The sequence below is a fragment of the Spodoptera frugiperda genome, chromosome 14, assembly GCF_023101765.2.
Source record: "Spodoptera frugiperda isolate SF20-4 chromosome 14, AGI-APGP_CSIRO_Sfru_2.0, whole genome shotgun sequence".
Lineage (NCBI taxonomy): Eukaryota > Metazoa > Arthropoda > Insecta > Lepidoptera > Noctuidae > Spodoptera > Spodoptera frugiperda.
In genome coordinates, this window is record NC_064225.1 from 6,428,856 (window position 1) to 6,448,022 (window position 19,167).

A 19,167-nucleotide genomic window follows, 5' to 3' on the forward strand; every position below is an offset into this window, starting at 1 on the left:
GCCACTTACGTTAGTGCAGTGTCGTCAGTTGTTGTGACAACCCTGGAAGACTACGCGAGTGCTGGCGACATAATAATAAATATTTATTTTTATTTTTATTTTCTGCCATATTTCTTGTTATTAGTGTTCTCTTGTTCAAATGGACGCAAAAGGAAGTCGCGTTGTCCATCTGAACTAGACTTTATATCGTACATTAATTGAGTAATTGGATATCTAAATATTATTTTTAAAAGTTGAAACATTATTTTTAGAAATAAAAGCATCGTGATAGAGGTTAATGACGCCTGTGCGGGTTCGAAACCTACCAAAAGCCAATGTGACTTTTTCCGAGTTATATGTACTTTCTAAGATTATTTAGACGCCACTGACAAACGGTGAAGGAAAACATCGTGAGGAAACCTGGGCTTAAAATTTCTAATTATAAGTTTCAAATCGCCAACCCGCATTGAGCGAGCTAATTAATGCCCAAACCTTCTCCGTGTGAGAAGAGGCCTATGTCCAACAGTGGCCACTTGATAGGCTGTTGATGTGATTTTTCAAAGTTTTTATTATGCCATTGTAGGAGTGGTCCAATACGCGACTACTAAACAAAAGGTTAGGATTCCCAATGTACATAAAGTACAATTGGGCTATCCAATTACTGCATTTTTGATTAAAAGCATTAAAAGCTAGTTGGTTCTTAATTAAAAACTAGCAGAGCAGAGCATTATTTTGTGTTTTAATTACCTGATTGGATAAATGGCCAAATATATTATATGTGGCAACTAATTAATTGACTGGGACAATGTAATTATTTAACTTTCACTGTAATAAATATAGCTTATTGACCCAGTGATAGAGCCATTGCGAGTTCAAAACATAGAGATCAAATGTCAGAACAGCTATAAAAGAAAAAAATCTGCTACATTTATCAAGTTTTTTTTTATAAAGAATCAATCCATGTTCGACAAATCGTATTTTCGACGAATCAGCTAACAATGAGTTTCAAACTTATTTTCAAGCAAATTCACAAAGAGATAGACATCGTAATAAAACACCAATTTCTGAGAATCATCTCATTCAAAAGGTGATACAATAATTTTAATGTCTACAGTAAATGTTTTAATCATCGTAAAATAAGTTTAATTGCTGATCTTAGCAGTAAAGATTACGAATTTATATTCACAGAAATTATCTGTTTTATTTGTTGAGAATCGTTAAAACATTTTATTGGTTTATTAAAGTAATCTTTGTTCGAGATTACTCAGGTTTCGTGGGCAAATTATTAGTTTATAACCAAGTAACCAACTTGCTGATTGGGCAGACAGTCTTTCATTTTATGTGTGCTAGGCGCACATTTAAATAGTATTAGCATTTACAATTCGTTAATAATATAATAGTTGCAAGCAAGACTGCCGTTAAAGGACGATGAGTTTGCTTCGGCATTTCTTCTTAGGAAATCTAATCTCATCTAGTTATTTTAGAAATAGACGTGTAAAAGTGTTATCTTGTAACCCACTTGCAAAAATAAATAACATTTATCGTTTAAGGACAATAAATGATCGTTTTTCAGGTTTTCGAAAATCTCTCAATAGTAGCACGGAGTCTGGAAACCAGGCTCACCACCTACTAGGACAATATAAATTGTGAAAAGTGGGTGTACATTGTACAGTATCATTACGTGCCATAATGTGCACCACTCCCTTCGGGGATAAAAGGCGTGACGACATAGAACGATTTCTCAGATTAGGAAAAGTACTAACAAGGTCAAAGGAAACCAATAAACACACTGGCCCTAAAACAGTCCCTTGCGGAACACCTTCACTGACAATAAATACCAGATGATTTCTCATCTCTCCGGCAACAGTAAAAATAAAACAAATTGGGAGCAGGTCGCTAAAATATTTTTTATTAACAGCATAAACACGACTACCATGTCAGGGTGCCATGTCAACGAAAACGAACCCGTATGTTGGTACGATCTCGTAAAAGTTTACGTGGAAGAATTATTATGAACATAAAATTGGGACCGGCCCGTTCTTTACAATTTTCTTTGTATTATATCGCTTTTACTTGAAGATTACGCGTTATTTTTATTTAGTGAAGTGGTATTGTAGTAAATATTAGGATTTGTGTTTTATATTCTGTGTGAGAACGTTGATTTATAATATAAAAGTACGCAATATCAGCTTAACACACTACAGTAAACATTCGTTTTGAATTAAAGCGTATGGTAGCTTGATGGTTATTTAACCAAACGTTAAAGACAGAATAAACATAACATTAGGTAGCATTTCTAGTTAAAATGTTCATCAATACTACACACTCAAAAGCTTTCCACGAAACCAAAATCACAACAAGATTTGTCACTAATACAGAAAATCTGCATGTTTTACATTTCCTCCATTATACAACGTACCAAGTAAAAATACTTGGATTACTGCCCAAACTACAAGAAAGCAACATTCTATAAGACTCAACATTTACTGTTCACCACAAACTTGGGGAGCACATTTTATATTAATATCTAGAATCTCGTATAAGCGGAGTAATGCTGAGCCAAAAATCGGTGGTAAATCTAAGGTTTAACGTTGTGAATGATTCTAAGTCAGTAGAGCGAAAGAAATGTTTTAGTAAGGTTTGTTTTAGTGCTCCCATAAGTTAGGCCGCGTTTCATAGTCTGGGTTGGATTGTTTATTTCAATTATATGGCTCTAGTATGAGTAGCTTCCTGATTCATGTGGGCGTTTACTTTTACAACGATGTTACATTTTTTATTAAAAGAAAGAAATATTTTTCATTTTCTTCAACCAATTCAGTCCAGTATCAGGTATAATCTAGTGTTATAGAGAATTGTTAGATTAGCTTATAGATAAGAATTTGTCTCACCTTCCGCGTTACAGAAGCGTTTGTAATCGGGTTCGTACATATGCCCACTCTTTTTTTTTTGAGTAGGGAAAATCATTCAATCATTCAATGTCTCCCGCCTTGGACGAGGCGAAAGGGAGTGACAGACCCTTACCAACTAAATATCACACCGTTCCTACTTCTGTTTTTGGAGCGGCTAGGTAGTCCGCAGGTCCAGATCAGGCATAAGCTCTACTGAGCCCCATTTGTGGTGGTCTAATCGGAACACGACGCGCCGTGCGCACAGTACGATATGTGTGGACTTCTGCCCTTCTTTGGGAAAGAAGTACTAACGTTAATTTCATGCTTATTTTAATATTTTTGTCTTCACATTAAACTGTCATCAACACTCCCCAAAAAATAATTCAACTTCATTTTATCTAACGCACAAAAGAATCTCTCAACATTATAATAATTTTACTACCATCTTAAAATTTTCCTCTAAAGTACGGCCAAATCGTCTGGCAATAAATTTTACTGTCCAAACGGCCATGAGAATTACAAGAAAAAAAAGTATACCAATAATGCACATCTTCATTAATAAATACGACTTGGAGAAAATTCTACATTTTATAACTTAAAAGGTTCATAAACGCATACCGCAGTAATAAAGATTTTTGATGTCACCATAAAAGACATGAAAAGTATTATGATGTTCAGTAAAAATATATTTTTTATTCGTTTCTGAAGTAGGCCAGTCATAATGTGAGATATAGATTATTATTGAAGCACTTGAGGTCAGCATTTGTAAGTCTTATAACTGTGGCATAAGGAACACGGAATGGCTTATCGAAAATCCTAGTTTATTCATTGTGAAAATAATCGGAATTGGATTTTTCTTGTACAGCCAGTAGTTCAACTATTGTTTCTTTATTTTCTTGAACTATTTCTTGTTTCAGTTTGTTTAGTGTTATTTTTACGAATGGGTCAGTTCGACTTGAGTGATACCAAGGCTTCACAGAGAACCGACGAGAAACGTGTGTGAGTGAGGTTACAAGAAGCCCAATCGCCCCCATCCGTCCCATTTCCCGACTCCCCAAAAACCTTTAAATTCCTAACCTCCAAAAGGCCAGCAATGCATTTGTAACGCCTCTGGTATTTAGTGTGTTTTTAGGCGGCGCCGATTGCTTACCATCAGGTGGTCCGTCTACTCGTTTACCGGCTTATACCATAAAACATTATCCGAGTGCAGTGTTAATGGACCATGAGAATCTCTCTTAATTTTTATACACTCTTAAAAAGATATTACTTTGAAAAATCATCTACTTTAATATTATAAAAGAAATAATTACCATTTCAGGGAAGTAGGAAGTTTGTCCAGTTAAAAACTTTTGATAAGACACTAATGCATATGCATTAAGAATTATTCGCGGAGCTTCTTACTTTGGTTTAAAACGAGTTCATATTTCAACACGCTAGTTTTAAGGCAAAGTTTTATTTCCACCTAATGTTTGAGTACTCTTTTTAAAACCTATGTCAAAGCGTCGTTGTACCAAATTTTGTGTATATTTGGTAATATGGTAGTTACCTCTTTTGAATACATTAATTTTGGCCCTTCGTAAGCAAATCATATTACTGATTGAATATAACATTTAACAATCACATCTGTGACCACATAAGAAACGACATGATTCTGATAATTGCAACGTCACGCCTTTTATCCCTGAAGAGGTAGGCAGATGTGCACATTACGACACGTAATGCCGCTATACAATGTACACCCACTTTTCATCATTTGTGTTATAAGTCCTATGTAATATGGGGTAAGCCTATTGCCATATGGGGGCAATTTCAGACTCTTGCTACCACTGAGGAATTTTCGAAAAACTGAAAAAGGCCCAGTAACACTTTGCTCGACCCAGTAACGCGAATTCGAGACCACTTGTCTGACAGTCTATGTTTATTTAAAATAGGCAATATCTACAGTTCCCTTTTTTATATATTTCTCTTGGGAAACAAACTTTTTGTTGTACAAAAAGTCACTACATTTTAAGAGATAGTTAAAATAGGATACATTATCTTTTGTGTGTTAGTTCGATCCACACTTCATCAGTTTTTGGTATTCCTCACACTGGCATTGTCACAATTTATCACGATGTGTCTCCTGGGAATCAAACTCAATATTGGCTTGGAAATAATGTTATTGTTCGCGGTCCCTTTTATTGATAAATTGTTACCATGGCGGTATTTCTGATGTTAAAGCTAGTTTGTTTATGTTTGTGGTTAAATTGGATAGATGTTTCCTAAAAAAATCCTATTTTAACACGGCTATAGTATCAACAGCTGTTACATGGGACTCATAACGTACCTCTAACTGGCGGAAAATTTGTGTTGCGTTTTATATGTACTTTTCGAGCTTTACAGCATAAGAAAGCTCTATCTCATGTTTATAATTTACATCAACCTGATTAGGAAAATCGAAAGAAATGTTTGATATTGATGTAAAATTGTCTCAGGCAAAAAAAGACACGTAACTGAACATCATATGTCATGCAGCCTAATAGGATAATATGAAGTAAATAAATCATACTAAACTGTAAACTATCATGATCAAAAGCAAATTAGTTAAAAACTCTCTAAATACTCTCCCAATAATACAAATCTTAACACGTGCAACAAACACAAGACCATGAAACAAACAAAATCTTATTTACTCTACAAAGAAAGCGAAATATCTATTCTATTTAAACAGTAGCATCTCAGTTTACAAGGAACAACTTACAACGCTACAACACAACCACAATGTAAGGCAAGTTAAGTAAGAGCGGAGTGCGACTTGAAGTGTGAACATTGATAAGAGTCGAGCTGCAGAAATTCTATTTTAGGCTCTATACACACATAACGTTGTATTGTATCGCTAGAGTAATATTTGAGACGATGCAGAGATTCGTTAAGGGTGAATATGGCGTGGCACTTGTTAGGAAGGTTCGTTAGTAACATTGTTGTGTATATGAGGGTTGGAAAAAGTGATTGGGAAATGTATGGAAATAAGTTGAGTAGCTACTAGTAAAAGATGTTTCTAATACGGTCAAAAACATTTGATGGATAATAGTCTTTTTGGTTCCTGTATAGGACAAAACTACTTCAAACTTTACCATCACAGATAATCATTTAGCCATAGTGCGATGTTTGTTTTTTCTTCGAACCTAATATCCGTTCCAGGCTCTCCCTTTCGGAGCTGCGGACTGCCTAGTGGTTTACCTGAGCTCCGGTTCGAAAACCAGCAGTAGGAACAGGGTGATTTTTACTCAGTAAGAGTTTGACACCCCCACTCGCCCCACCCAAGGTCGCGCTGAAGTAATTGGATGACTTACATCGTGAATAAAAACGGCACACTCTTTAGTCTAAAAATTCTGTACTTTTATACACTCTTTCGGGGATAAAGTGAGATGTTATATTGTCACGCTGACAAAACTTAACACTACAATCATTTTGTATTCATAAGTGTATACATTGTTCCTAATGAAACGCAAGTAAATTTCACGAAACCCAACGTTGCTGAGCTAAATACCGCAACACAACGAGCTAATTGTGGCGGTTTGTAAACTAGTGTACCCATTCGTTATAATACTACTACAATTATGAAAGCTAAACTTCGTGTAGATGTCTCTTTTGTTACTCTGCAAGTAAAAACTGCTGAATGGATTTTGATGACGTTTTGTAAGGCAATGTTATACACCGTTTTTGCAGGTGTATAAATACTTTTATAACTGTTTAATAACAGTGAAAATGGTGGGTTAGGTCTTCTTATAATAAAGCTATTTGGTATGTAAAATATGTATACGTTGTTACATGACAATAATGACTTACTTGACTTAAGGTTCTCTGTCCTCTAGATTAAACAGAGGACATCCACAGAGTTCCTCTTTCTCGATCGGTCTTGCGCTTCCCACTTCACCTCACCCCACGTTATACCGCTTCCGCCACTGTAGTTTTCTTAACTGTAGTTTACCAGATTTGCTGAGTACAGTCACATTTCTTTTTTCCGTGGGAATTCCACTTCAAGGCTTGTTTTAGAATGTGGTCCGGACCTCTTCTGAGAGTGTGGTCAATCTATCTTCACTTTTTGCATTTGATTTGACACGACGTTCCCGAAGTATGATGGTAGACACACTCCACTGTCTCTGCTCCAATCAGAACCAGACTCTTTTTATTATTTGCAAATCAAGTATTTACTACTAAAGTCAAAAAACTCTAAAACTCTTTACCTATTCATAGAATTCACAATCTTAACTCAAAAACTCACCTACCTTTTTTAAACAAACAAGACAGTTCATAAAAATAAACTGCACCAATTTACCAAGTTTTCCACGTTGAGAAAGAGTAATCGCCACTCGGGCTTGGAGCGACATTTTTCACAATGTTCTAACTGTAGATGCCGAAGTGAAATGCACTGTTGGACATCGGTACCCGTCCGTTGATAAATGAAATGACTTTAAAACGGAATTCCGTGATTAAGTTTGGCTTATGTTCGTTGAACAAGTACGGAAGATAGATATGGGTTTGGATGGTATTCAATTTTAAGGAAGGATTTTCGTACTTTGCTGTTTTTGTGATGATATTTTGAACTGAATGTAATGTATGATACGAAATCTAACTCTTGGACCACGAATTAAATTTAACGATGTACCATCCACACTAGTTATACCTGTATGAGGATTTTAGAAAGGTAAAATCATCTAATGACTCCGTCCAGCTTGGGCGAGACGAGAAGGAGTATCAGACTCTAACTGACCAAAAACCACCCCTGTTGCTTATCTTACTTTTCGAGCCGGAGCCCCGGTAGCACGTTCGTCAGTCCGTATATATGAGTAGAGATAGATTGACGTAGTGTTGGGTAGCTGGCTGCTGCACAACGTGTCGTGGGGTCGATTCCCGCATAGAAGATCTCTTTGTGATCCACAAATTGATTTTCCTGGTCTCGTAATGGTTCATAGATGTGTATGGATGTGTATTTTTACTTCCAAACCATTACAGTACAATTTTAACTATTATTTTCTACCTCTACTACATTTCTCCCAAAAACACAAGGTACAAACGCTTCCATTCAATGCAAACAGAACCGCCACAATCATAATTCACACGTGAATTTAATTTCGTCCACACATCTATTTCCTGAACGCGTCTAAGTAGCAATATAACCGCGCCACTAAGCATTATTTTCTTTGCCACAAGGAACCGCACGCACGAAGGTTAGTACCGAGACCCCCTATTAATAAACCCAAGCCAGATTTACTCAGAATAACGACCGCATCTGTCGCCCCCTCGCATTTGAATCACAAATTACAAACTACAGCTAATGTTGTGTGTAATTGTAGGATTCTTTCCATTTAGAGTGCACGGATTACTGACAGGATTAACTGTTACGGGAGGGGAGAAGTGAAATTAAAAGGAGGGAGTGTTTTGTTGGTGAACGTTGTTAGTTTAATTGAATTCGATGTTGGGTTGATGAATTTGGAGATCGTCATGCTTGCTAATTTTGCTTAACCGACGAGCATGCATGAAAAGACTGATGACTGTTGATGGAATGAAAGAGATATGTAAGATTCGTAGCAATTGGCGTTCCATTGTCTCTGCCTATCCCCACGGGAGATAAGCGTTAGGTTATGAATGTATGTGTATATACAGAATTATGGAATTACATCTAGGGTAAATTCCTTTCAGTATGTTAAAGTATATTCCCATTCCTTAATTTTGGAATAGCCACAATACAATTGTGTATCAGTCAATCAGTCTGCGAAACTGAATGTTCTACAGCACTAATTCCCTTGGAGAACGAAAATGACAAACTCCACGTAGATATAGACATTGTCAATCATTTATTTTTGATTCACAGAACTGAATATTATTTAACTAGCCTTAAAACCATCAGGCTTTTGGATGTGGTAGACTCATGCTTCGGCGAAAATGAGCCGGCTCAACCGGAATGATATCACGGCACAGAAAACCAGCGTGAAACAACGCTTGCGTTGTGTGGGGTGGGGTTATTGGATGCCAACAAATTCTTTCCAATCCCTGATTCCTCACCAATCCTTAAATTCCTAAACCCTAAAGACCGCCTTCACACTTGTATCGCCTCTGGTGATCACGTGTCCATGGGCGGCGGCGATTGCTTACCATCAGTTCATCCGTCAATTGTAAAAAAGACCTAATCAAAATTCATATTGCAAGTTCATAAAGAAAACGATGAAGGGAAATTCGCACACTAAAAACATTAGTATGATCACCTTAACACTGTCAATCAAGACATTTTTGTTGAGAAACCCGAAAGTAACTTCGTTCGTCACGTAGCCCGCACAATTGACTCTATCCGAAACTTTTATTTGAATAATGATGCCTTTGAGTCGAGTTAGTCTCGGCAAAAGTTTTTGGTTGCCAACCTATCAATGGGTAAAATATGTTTTTTTCCTTCATCTTCATCTGGTTTTTTTATTTGATTCCATTAGGAATTTTCTTTCGTCCCTGAAATTTGTAGTGAAATGTTGTTTTTGGTACCGTAACTTTACTATAAAATGTTCTTTAAAATATAATGATTATTATCACAATCAGGCCAACGATTTGTAAAAACAAGGGCATGAAATTATTTAAATATTTTATATTATAATAGTCAAACGTTTATTTAATTTTATGTTGAACTAAATAATAATAAGAACTATGATTAAAATATTTACAACGAAAAAATACCTAACAATAAAAGCTTACTCTTACTGCCGCACTCAGAGACATTTAATGATTAAGTACTTAAATTATTCCTTAGTAACGATTTTGTATCGAAAACAATTGCTAAGGATTGGGTTAAGTAACCATTAAATGACTCTGAGTACGGCGGTTTGAGCGTCGAAAAAATAAATAATCCTCATCGGAGTCTTGAGGTAGGCTGCTCAAAAGACTGGCCACATTGCCAGTAAAACCTAACCTTTAAATATTAAAAATACTTAATAACGGGATAAAAAATATGTTGTAGGTGGTAAGCAATTAAAATACTTTCTAGTCTTAACAAAAAATACCGTCTACACAATATAAAATTGTAAGACAAGAAGTATTTTTTGCCCACTTTGAAATACCGTTGCCCAAAATTGATTAAGCTCTCGATCCCTTTTCTAGAAGCCCCTGACCAAATTCTTTCGAAAAACGCGAAAGTATGTAGTGGATATTTTTATAAATAAACTTCTATTATAGTATTAATTTTTTGCTAAAGGTTTAAGGTTCTTGAATGTCGAGCCCGCAACTTGCCCGAGGCTCTTTGAAAATATCAAACGACATCAAATACTTATCGGAGTTGTAAATAAATCTTTATTGGAATTTTGATTTGTAACATTATTAGGTCTTGGTATTCTTCTTAGACTTGTATTTATAACAACAAGTTTGCCAAAACTAATTTCTATTTGGAAAGAAAATTGAATACAAAGCTGTATTTCATTAATCGAATTTTTTGTTATTGTTCTGACTGTATTGAGTTGTTTAATGGAATCGTACAGAATTTATTGACAGTAATTACCAAAAAATCATTTTTATATTAGAAATGTTCTGTGGGCTTAATACGAGTTAGTTTTACGTTTAACGAGATCGAAATGAGAGCGCGTTCGGCGCTTTGATTGGTTGGTTCATTCGCACCGGCCAATCAGGACGCTGAACGCACTCTCGTTTCATTTTCGTTCAACGTAAAGAAAACTCGTTCAACGTATAGTAAAGGGTACTGATAATACCCAAGAGCAATAGTTCCGTTTTCTATCCTGAGAATCATATGACCGGAATGCCGAAAAGAAAAATGTTTTAAACATTCAATTCCAACTTCGAAATAAAATATTTATTAAACCAAACTTCAAAACCAATTTAAGGCAGGTACCAGGCTCTCAGAAACGTATAGAAGTTCATAGAATAGCATTTGACTAGTCCAAAGAGGTCCTAATTAAGTTGTGGGAGAACTGTTTAACTTGTATTAAATACCTATGTACCGTATTACGTAACACAAGTTTGACTCATAAGTAAGTTTTAAGTACTGTCAAAGTAGTTTGCTTTGAGTTAATGTAAGTTAGCTGAAGTAAATACTTGGGATTTGACTTAGAGAGGAACTTGGTGTAAATGGTTCTACTTAATAGTTTGTATTAAGGCTGCTAGTTGCGTAGTCATATTTTTGATGGTGGCTTATGAATTTTTAATAGCGGTATTATTGCTATGTTGGTTAAATGAAACTGGGGCCTGTCGTCTACAATTTTCTATAGCATTATGAAATTCAAGATTATACATAGTTATTTTAAGGTCGTTCCATTGTTTAGCTATCGGAAAGTGGATTTATTGGACCTTTTAGTCTTCCCACATTGGAATCCGATCTCTAGTCACAGTCTAGTATTTCAGAGATGCCTAGAATAGTAAGCTCTTATTGAAATTCAACAATACCTACTAAAGTCAAATCGACAGGCACACGAACGTCTACTACAAATTCAGTACCATGTCTAAATGTGTGGGTTGCGTCCACAAGCCTAATGAGCCGCTAACATCCACAGTACTAGGCGCCCATAAACATAAGCAGATGTATCCAGCCAGCAACCAGCTTTTCGATACACTGTCGAAAAGGTGGGTATGATAACCATGTCTAGTCATCTCTCAAATTAGTAATTTACTAACTTAGCCTTAATCAGAACTCATTTTACTGATCTTAAAGACGAAAGTCTTTAAGATCAGTAAAATTACTCTTTCGATTCACTGTCAAAATCTGAGTACGATACCATGTACCTAGTCATCTCTCAGGTTAATAATTTACCAACTTAGCCCAACTAACCAGAACAAATTTTACTGATCTTAAAGACCTCCTGACTATTTTTACACGTTGTCTTGTTCAGCTGCCAAACGTGTTCCATAATTCTATAGAAAAGTAAGCTCTGATTGAAATTCAATAATGTCTCATACTAGATCGACAGAAACACAAGCTTCCACTACAAATTCATTAGCATTCACATGTCTAAAACGCAACCCACAAGCTTAATGAGCCGCTAACATCCACAGTACTAGGCGCCCATAAACATAAGCAGATGTATCGAATACACCAGCTTTCCGACACGCTGTCGAAGCGCATAACACGGTCGAAGGCACAAGAACACACCCGCACCTGATGTGAGCACGTCACTATCAATAGATGTCGCTGTCCATATGTTATCAGCTCGCCGAACTAGAATTTGATTAGTTTGTGGAGATATGTTTTTGTATCTATTTTTGTGCGGTGGTTGTTTTGTTTCCATTTTAGTAGTAACTGAAGAATATTATTAATTAACTATCGAAGCGAAGATATCCAAACCCGCTTTCAACTTAGACACCGTTCCAGGCTAAACTTACCGAATTCACGTTTAAAAATGCACTCTACAGGTCCCTACGTAATGTCCATTAAATTGTACAATAAACTACCCACAGTCATTAAAAGTGAAGAGAAATTTAGTATATTTATGGGAAAGTTAAAGAAATTCTTGATTGACAAAATCTACTACTCGGTGGACGAATACCTTGATGATAAATTGGTAGGCCAATAGTTTTAGTAGAAACTATTGGTGGGTAATTTATTTTAATTATAATATCCTAGTCGATTTAATTTGGACTTCAGTGTTAGTTTTATGCTTACATTTGTTTTTATAATTTGACTGTTCTTTGTATTTATTTTGACTGATTCTAATTTTATTTTTGTTTACGATTATAATTTATGTTGACTGTTATTAAGATAGTGACTTTGTATTTAATTTTAATTTTGATTATTTATAATTTCAACAATGATTATAACACCTAATTACTTTGATTAATTTGATAATTTGATTAATTTAATAACTGTAATTATTCATCTGATGTACTTAATTTTTTAGTGTCATATAAAAGTGTGTTCCTCCTAAACTTATATTGTTGTGCCCGACAGGGTCCACATTGTGTCATAGTTAAGTTTACCACCTAAGTCTTACATGTGGAAAGCAATAAAGTATTGAGTTTGAGTTTGAGTTTGAACTTCTAATGGAATGAGATTAATTGCTTTTTATCACATTGTCATCATCATGATCATCGTATCAGCGACGAGATACATCCATTGCTGAAGACCTCCTCAATGAATTTCTGATAAAATTGGAGGCGACCTGGACCAAGCGATCTCCAGATGAAAAGTAAAATATTTACTTCTAATGCTTCAGTAGATGACACAACAATTATTTATGACTATTGCCCATTAGTATTAAAGAAAAGCATCTTGGTCTTATGAAAACCTCTGTTTGTCATACTTTTTATTTAGATTAAAAAAATATATTAAGTAGTAAGGATGGACTTAATCAAAAATTTTGTATTTTTTTTAATTCACCTTTTTCTAATCAAACAACAAACAAAAGCCTTAATGAAACCGAACATATCCCTGTATTACTAAAAGCAGTTTAAAGCAAAACAAACTAAATTCTCATATGGCTTGCTTTAATAAAGCTGGTGCCACACTATTGCCCAGGGGACAGGCAAACATGTGACTGTCGCGCGGTCAAATGAAAGGATTCAATAGTGCAGTCTACGTAGAGGACGGCAAATGGAATGGGGAGGACCTCAATGATGTATTACGGAATGCTGAATTATGGTGACGCAATTTTCGTTGGAGTTTTGGTTAGAATGGATGTTTTTACTGATGTTTTTTGGATGGTAGAGGTTTTAGATTGTATTGAAGGATTTTGGTGATGTGGAAAGTTATTTTAAGAAATTTTAATAAGAGTTTTGGTTAAGAGCATAGATTTTGGAAATAAGTGAGATCATCTCCTGTTACACTAAAACTTAAGTGGAGAAAAGTAACAATAAAACATTTCTCTTCAAAAAAATATGGAAAGTGATCGTTAACATCAGCTTTAGAAAAATTGATTTAAAGTCCACAAGAATATGGCACAAGATCACACTATGAATGGCTAAACCAATTAATCAATGCAACTAATAAATATTGAAGGCATCCAATAGGTTGAGAACTATAACACTTGAGCATCGGACAATAGACTTGGAGCCTCTTGAACGAGCTAACAAATGCCATGCTCTTTAGGCATAGGCCTATCGCAAATTTCTTGAAGTTATTTGAAGTGAATGAAATGTCTCAAGTTTCTCTGATTACAATGATACTATAAGTGGCCTGCGCTCATAATAATTGGTTTAAAATTGCGCTCTTTGTTAAATGAAATTAAATCCAAAATCACACCTACTACTTTTTTCCTTTGCATTCCATTTGCATTTTAGAAAAAAGTTAAGACATGATTATGTATTAGGTAAAATGAGAAATTATTGGACATTTATTTCTAAACTTTTTAGAATTAAGATACTTAAACTAGAATTTAACTTAGAACAATAACTCATAGACATTAAGTATTTGAATTCATAAATTAGATTCACTTATCACACTTCACTGAGTCTTAAATTTTTCAAAATCTATTTCTACGAATAATGTTTTAAAACTATGTTCAAAGTTAGTCATCTTTCTTCGAAGTGAAACAAACTTGGTTGTCACTATAATCTTCTTAGAGGGCATTTGCACTTATAAAACATGTAACACCCACTTAGTTTTTTAGTTTCTACTTTAAATAAGGTCTTTCACCATGCAGTACAATGGTGGTCACATGCGCCTGACCACCACTAAGTTAATGTTTGCTTGCACCTGATGAGATCTGCTTTCTAGCCCCGCCCCATGACCTTGAAATGACAAATGTAGAACTGGCGCCGGTGCAGCCTAACTACGTTAAACGTACCACTGACTAAGAGATAACTAAGCTGCAACGTTATCGCTTTTCTATCAAATGAGACATTCTGGAATATGGCTTAATGTTTTGTTGGGTTTAAGTAATATAAAATATTAAAGTGATCAGGCGGATCTGTCCTCCACTGTACATACATTATGTAACGTAAATAATTCTTTACCCAGCCTAGGAAACTTTGATCTCCAATCCATCTGCAAAGCGAAAAATATAGTACATATAAGTAGTGAACTATCAGGACCTATCGATGATGATTAATAAGTTAATAAAAGTTAATCTGCTATTGATGTTACCATCAAAATGCTACCAACATATCTCCAAAATAAGTACCCTAAAATTGAACCGAAAATCCAATAAACCAACAATCGTAGTTTGAAACGATATTTCACAGTTAACGTTGAATGTAACCGAGAATTAATTTCAAACAGCGAATCGCACACAAACTGACCGAGTAAAGTACTGAGGATGCCAAGAAAATATTTCATCCAAATAGATGGGAGTGTGGCAAAGACTAATGATAGGATTGCAGAAGGTGAACACTATTCGTAGAGACATGCTTTCTTGAGTTTATTGACTAGTTTGAAGTATTATATTATGCAAAGAGTTTATGTTTCGCCGGGTGGTTTTTTAATCGACTTCAAAGAAGGAGGTTCACAGTTTAACCTGTACTTGTATGTGTTTGTGCCCGATTATCTCGCGTTTCACTAAACCGATTTTGATGATGCAGTTTATGGAATAGTATTTTTTAAACTTAGGACAAGGCTTTAAAATGGGATTTGGGATGTCACTTAAAAAAATGAGGCGGAAAAAAAGTAGAAGGATGTGGCTTCTTAATTAAGAAAAAAATACTTTTTGTATAGTATAAGCCGGTACACGAGCAGACAGATCACCTGGTGGTAAGCAATCGCTGCTCGAAGATACCCCAATTATTATGTTATCGGCTTACTCACTCGTCAAACAGTTACGTGTGTAAGCTGATAACATTATGACTATTTTATTATTTTAGGGCTGATACCTGATCCGGAGCTGTGGACTACCTAGCGGGTTTACCGGGGCTCCGGCTCGACAAGCAGGAGTAAGAACGGGGTGGTTTTTAGTCAGTAAGAGTCTGACACTCCCTCTCGTCTCGCCTTGGCGAGAGAAGTCATTGGATGATTTTCTCCCCTCAAAAAAAGTATGTCTCACTCAAGTTATAATAAAACCATCTGCATTATCAAATATTAGTCTTTGCGAACAAAATTCACTAAACGCCGACCTTGGGGAAGCGACTCGCATTCAGTTTCCTCTGACAGGAAATGAGCTGAGCTTTGACGGCCAGACGGTAACCGAAGTATGGAGGCACACTATGTATTACAGAGTTTGTCGTATATTCGATGCGATGTACGAGTATGTGTGTACCAAATATATTATGATGATAGCGGTATAGAAGTTCGGATGCGGTTCTTGATAATTTATTTTTGGGATGATTTTGGGATGTTATTGGAATGGTTTTGGTAAAATCGTCCTTACAACCTCTTTCTTGTTTTCCCAATCCTGACCCTAATCAATGACAAAATTGTAGATAATGTAAATTTTTTGTGTATTTTCAGCCAGACAAGGGGCCTCGGGTTCGATTCCCGGGTCGGGCAAAGTAGCACTAGGCTATTTTCGGTTTTTCAAAAATTTCTCAGTAGTAGTACTGAGTCTACTCCACACTCTACAGGCTCACCCCCTATTACATGGGACTTGATACACAAATTGTGAAAAGTGGGTGTGTAAATTGTGTAAAGTGGGCGTAAATTGTATTGTTCAGTGGCATTACGTGCCGTAATATGCATCTTCGCCTACTCCTTCGGGGATAAAAGGCGTGACGTTGAGTGTATATATGTTTAGATTGAACCTTGAGTCGAGTGATAATTATGTAGGTAGAGATGGGTTTTATTTTAAGTGTTTGAATTTTTTAAAGTTATAATACGTAGTTTTTCTAATACTAGGTACTTACGTTTCAGACGACGACCAAAGTAAATTTTAGTTACCAAAATAACTGTGCAAGTATTGTAAGTTCTAGATACAATACATTCAACCAAGTGTACCACCCACCTAACACAAGAACGTTCAACTCATAAATAACTAAAGATTTAACGTATGAATTGTTTTATATTAAATTTTCAACAACTAATAACTATTCGTATCACTGCTAAACAGTTTTGGTCGGTTACTTCCAGTTGTGAGTTATAGCTGACATCGGATGAAATATAAGTTTGTGTTTCGTATTTCTGTTTGGTTGTGGTATAATTTAATATTTGTATGGAGTTGTTTATTGGTCTGTGAAGATTATTTTCTTCGTTATATTTTATGCTTATTAAACAAATAAACACAACCCGAACGTTGTTTCACATCAGTTTCCTTTGAGGCCGTGGTATCACTCCGGTCGAGCCGGCCCATTCGTGCCAAATCATGGTTCTCCCATACCCTTTTTTATGGAACAAGTCGGTAAACGAGCAGACGGATCACCTGATGGTAAGCATTTGCCGCCGCCCTTCGAACACCAGAGGTGTCCTAAGTGCGTTACCGGCCTCTTGAGTGTTAGGATTTTTAAAGGTTGTCGGGGAATAGTGAAATTACGAAGATTGAGAATTGGGCCTCCGATAACCTCACTCACATAACACAAGCGTTGTTTCACGTCGGTTTTCTGTGAGGCCGTGGTATCACTCCTGTCGAACCGGCACATTCGTGCCGAAGCATGATAAAATGATAATGATAAATGATATTTATTTCGCAAATAGGTTATAAAATAACACTTTTACACGTCAATCTCTTAAATAACTAGATGGCCCTGGCTCTCCCACACCTTATTCCAACTTAGTCTAAGCCGCTACACCATGTAAAGAAACAATGTAACAGTCACACACGCGACCCCGGCAATGCACGCATACCATGAAAGATAAATTATAATGTTCTAATCACACCCCCACTATCTTCACAATCAAGTTAACACATGAATACTTAAGCATCTTGAATCATGCTCTTGTTCTATCCTAGTAACATATGTGTAGGTAAGTGCATGCAATACATTCGATCATGTCTGAATATTGCTCCAGAATTGAATTCTCTTGTAATAGTTTCGTCGTGGTCTGGTACAGTTCGAGCTTATAATATATGGGTATGTGTTATAGGAATGTAATAGGTTATAGTGATGGTATCGCTGTTGGGATAAATGGTATACAAATTTCTTGTTAGTCTAGTATATATTGCAGAGTCGAGAATGTATTTTTAGTATTCCGATGTAAGCAGTGCAAGTAAGTAGAGGAAAACAGTGATATTTTTTTGAGGAAAATCATCTTTTAACTTCTCCTGCTTTGGGCGAGGCGAGAGGGAGTGTCAGACTCTTACTGACTTGAAACCACCATGTTTCTACTCCTATTTGTAAAACCGGAGCCCTGGTTACCCGCTAGGCATTCCACAGCTCCAGGTCGGCATCAGTTCTACTGGGCTCTATCTGTGGTAGTCCGATGGCTGATTGAGGCGCGCGTGAACCGCGACGCGCCGTGCACACGGGTTTGGTTCTGGTCGGGCGACTAGCTATACTTGCTCCCCGTGTGTAAACTCTGTGCTAAAGAAACAGTATCAACTAAATATTATGATCTATCCTTGAAAATATCGAACTTGAATATCATAAATAACGTTTTACTCTAGATCATAAACAAAGTTCAAAACTAGAGCAAAATTAAATATTTATTAATAAACAAATATTCATTCCATTCACAGTCAGAATGACGTCACATATCTAATGCAAGTGCAACATTGCAGTATTCTAGAATAGAGGTCCCTAGTAATCATAGTGTGTGGTTTGTTTGTACATTGTTGAGAATGAGTACATCATAATACTGTGACTGATTGCTGGATTTAATAGTTGTAAAGGAACACTTGAAGTAGTGTACGTTGACTAAGCTTATATTCACAAGGCAAGCGTTAACGCGCCTTTGCTACATTGCTGTGTATGCGTTTAGCTTCCACCGATCATATTAATTGGTACACATAGGTTAGCACTGGTGGAATAGGACTCAGATAAGTTATGTATTTTATACGGAAAGATGCGTGCTATGAATGGTTTTCCTGCTATCGATACATCGCACACTTGAGCTGCGCATCTTCCTCGCACAACTACTTAGTATTGGTGGAAACGATTACATAGTTTTACAGCTTAGCTATTACATTTTCGTAGCATAGCTACATAGCACATCTCTGATGGAAAAGTACCCTAAAGCCTAGGCATGTCAGCGGTTAGAATAAAATGCATGTCGTTGAAAACGCACGCTCGACGCTTGCCATGTCAACATAGGCTTAGACTTTCATTGCAGTTGATGCGACTGTTAAGACGTAGGATGATGACTATTATTGCTTTGTTAGATTAAGTTCTGAAGTTATTTGGTTGTGCAATTCACAGGTAATTCGCCAAGAATGTGCCGGCTCGGTCAGAGTGATAGCACGGCCTCACAGAAAACTGAAGTGAAACATCGCTTGCCTTGTGAGGTTACCGAAGGCTTATACCCCTTCCCAATTCTTGA